This window comes from Leopardus geoffroyi, chromosome D2, assembly GCF_018350155.1.
Source record: "Leopardus geoffroyi isolate Oge1 chromosome D2, O.geoffroyi_Oge1_pat1.0, whole genome shotgun sequence".
In the NCBI taxonomy this organism is placed as follows: Eukaryota; Metazoa; Chordata; class Mammalia; order Carnivora; family Felidae; genus Leopardus; species Leopardus geoffroyi.
The window spans coordinates 80018944-80021959 of record NC_059334.1 but is presented as its reverse complement, the minus strand read 5'-3'; the positions used below and the strand labels follow the sequence as shown (position 1 = coordinate 80021959).

General features: G+C 51.0%; 1 long non-coding RNA gene across 1 annotated transcript; it reads left to right on the top strand.

The window, feature by feature from the left end:
- The first annotated feature begins 557 nt into the window (after window positions 1–557).
- On the top strand, window positions 558–1440 carry LOC123577542. The gene is made up of 2 exons (XR_006701914.1): window positions 558–673; window positions 1168–1440. It is a non-coding gene; the product is annotated as an uncharacterized LOC123577542 (long non-coding RNA).
- The last annotated feature ends 1576 nt before the right edge of the window (window positions 1441–3016 follow it).

Below are 3016 nucleotides of genomic sequence, written 5' to 3'. Positions count from 1 at the left end.
GGGAGGAGAAGACTGGGGGAATGGGGACCCAATTGGAAGCTGCTGTACCAAGCCCTGTGAGAGATGACAAAGGTCTGGAGCAGGGCAGCAACCGCGGGGGGTAGTGACACATCTCAGACATCGTAGGGTTTGCTCAGAGAGATTCTATGCTTCGGGCTCCAATGGAAACGCCGGGTCTCCAGTCCAACGCGTCTAAGTCACCCGTCAGTCCTTAAAAATGTTGAAGCTAGGCCTGGCCCCTGGTGTTTCCAAGCCGATCCCTCTGCCCTGCCCCCCATCAGATAGGACAGAATCCAAGGCCCTGACTCTTCAAGGGCTCAGGATCAGTCAGGCCCTCGTGGGCCATCCCAGTACAGTGGACCTGTTCTGGGCGGTATAACCGACGAGAATGCGTTGTCTAGTCCTTGCCTATTCAAGTATCTCGGTATCCGTGTGTCACGTAATGTTTCCCGCACAAAACAACTGATATCCTTCTGAAAAAGAAACGCGCCTTCTGTGGGAAGGAAAACACCACCGACAGTAGCCGTGTCCTACAAAGAAACGATGTGTTTTCCGGGGATGCGTCAGGCTCCTGAAAAATTAGCGGGGATCAGCTCCCACATTCCAGTGACCAGCTACCAATCATCCCACTCTCCCTAAATGCCAGAGGCTGATTGACATGCTCGTTTCTGACGTGAGTCCTGGATTTAGCATTTAATCGGGTGATTGAGAAATAATTGCAGGCGAGGGGCGCCTGGGTGGCTCAGGCAGTTAAGTGTCTGACTCTTGACTTCGGCGCAGGTCATGATCTCACGGTTTGTGAGTTCGAGCCCCGAGTCGGGCGCTGCGCTGACAGCCTGAGATTCTGTCTTCCTCTCTCTCTGCCCCTCCCCTGCTCGCTGTCTCTCTGTCTCTAAGTAAATAAAAATAAACTTAAAAAAATAACTGTAAATATTAAAGAAATATTAAAGAAAGGGGGTCCCCTGGGGCCAGGAAAGGAAGTAGGAGAGCATGAGGTTCTTTCTAGGGGTACCCTTCTGTTGGCATCCTTGCCAACTCCCAGCCTCCATGTCGTGAGGGGTTGCCCTCCCAGAGCCCAAACCTCCTGGACGACTAGGTGTTAGTGGGAGTGGTTTCCACAAATCCCCATGTTCTCCCTAAAAGGTGAGTCACCTGTTTGCCCAGCAGTTTCCTGGGCCAGGCGGCTGGTTTGCGGGAGGAAAAACCAAGCTGCCGTCGTTCAAGCTGAGACTCAGGACGCGAGCGGCGGTCGAGCGGGCCAGGCCAGGAGCAGGTGGCTGTGCAGCGGGCTCGCCCAGCCCAGAATTACGGAGCACCGCATCGAAAGGTGGCTCAGCATTACCAGATCTGCTGACTTCTGAAGAAAAGCAAGAACTCAGGACTTCTGTGGAATCAGTCTGTTGGTCACTAATTCAAATAAAAATAATGTCTGAGACGAGATTTGGTTTGTGGGCCCAAGTTTGTGACTTCTAATTCGAAACCACTCTGTTAATGTTTCCTTTTCTTTTCTTTCCGCCTCCCCGGCCCACACCCGGAGAACGAGTGTTGTGACCTAAGGCTCTAAAATCATACCAAGAGCTCTAGGAAACAAGGCCATCTTTATTTGAACTTGCAGGATCTGATCTAATGCTTTGTAAACAAAGCATTTCACTCAAGGACAGCTTAAGCCAGTCCCCAAGACAATGTTGCTGGAGATAACATGAGGTTACCAAGACCACTTTTGGGGTGACTTAAAAAAATTTTTTTTTAACGTTTGATTTATTCTTGAGAGACAGACAGAGACAGAGCACGAGCAGGGGAGGGGCAGAGCAAGAGAGGGACACAGAATCCGAAGCAGGCTCCAGGCTCTGAGCTGTCAGCACAGAGCCCGATGTGGGGCTCGAGCTCACAAGCTATGAGATCATGACCTGAGCCGAAGTTGGGTGCCTTACCGACTGAGCCACCCAGGCGCCCCTGGGGTGATTTTTTTTAATGTTTCTCCTTTGCTAAAGTTCATTTATTTTTGAGGGGGGGAGGGGCGGAGTGAGAGGAAGAGAGAGAGAGAATCCCAAGCAGGCTCCCCCCAGGGCTCTATCTCACGAACCGTGAGATTATGACTTGAGCCAAAATCAAGAGTCAGATGCTCAACCGACTGAGCCGTCCAGTACCCGTGGGGTGATTTTTATTAACTGTTAGGGGAACAGCTCCCATTGGTCTCCAAGCAATTCAAATAAAGGATCTTCTGTGTTCAAACTTGTTCGTAACCCCCGCTGTCTGCCGATTCTTAATGGGAAAAGCTGTATCCTGCATTTCTTGGCCTTGTCTGACCTCGAAAAGCTCAGTCAGATGCTACATGTTGCTTCTGTCTGATCTCCTCTCTTGGCAGGAAGACAGGGAAGCAGGTAAGAAAGGGGGTCCCCTGGGGCCAGGAAAGGAAGTAGGAGAGAAGCCTCTCCTAGAACTGTGGTTCCTGGCACCAAAAATGATTCTGAAGGAAAGGGATGGGGGCCAGGTGGCTACCCCAAATGGGCTGGCAACGTAGAAAGATCTGGGGTATTGGGAGTGAAGGTGGGGTACACGTCGGGGAGGGGGGTAGTGCTGGTTTGGGGGAGTGGAGAAGAGGAGAGAACTAATGACTGGGAGTGGTCTGAGTAAGCAGAAAACGGGTACAGTGAGGGGAAGAGATTTGATTTGTCCCTTGACGTGGCTCGTCAAGAGTAGTTCTTCTTGCAATGAGCACAGAGGGTCCTCTTTATCACACAGGTTAGGGCTCTTTCGTTGCAATTGGTAGAAACACAACTGAAATGGGCTCTAGATGCAGGGAATTCACTGACTAATGCAAATGAAACTTTGGGAGTATGTGGACATCAGGCATGGCTGGATCTGGGCCCAGATGATATCACGCAGCCCCTCTCTCTGCTATCTCTTGTGTCTGGTTTCCTCTAAAGTTGCTTCATGGCGAGAGGGTTCTCAACATGTACTATTAGAGGTAAATCTTCGTAGGGCCGGACTTCCATTCTACCAGCTCGACAACAGC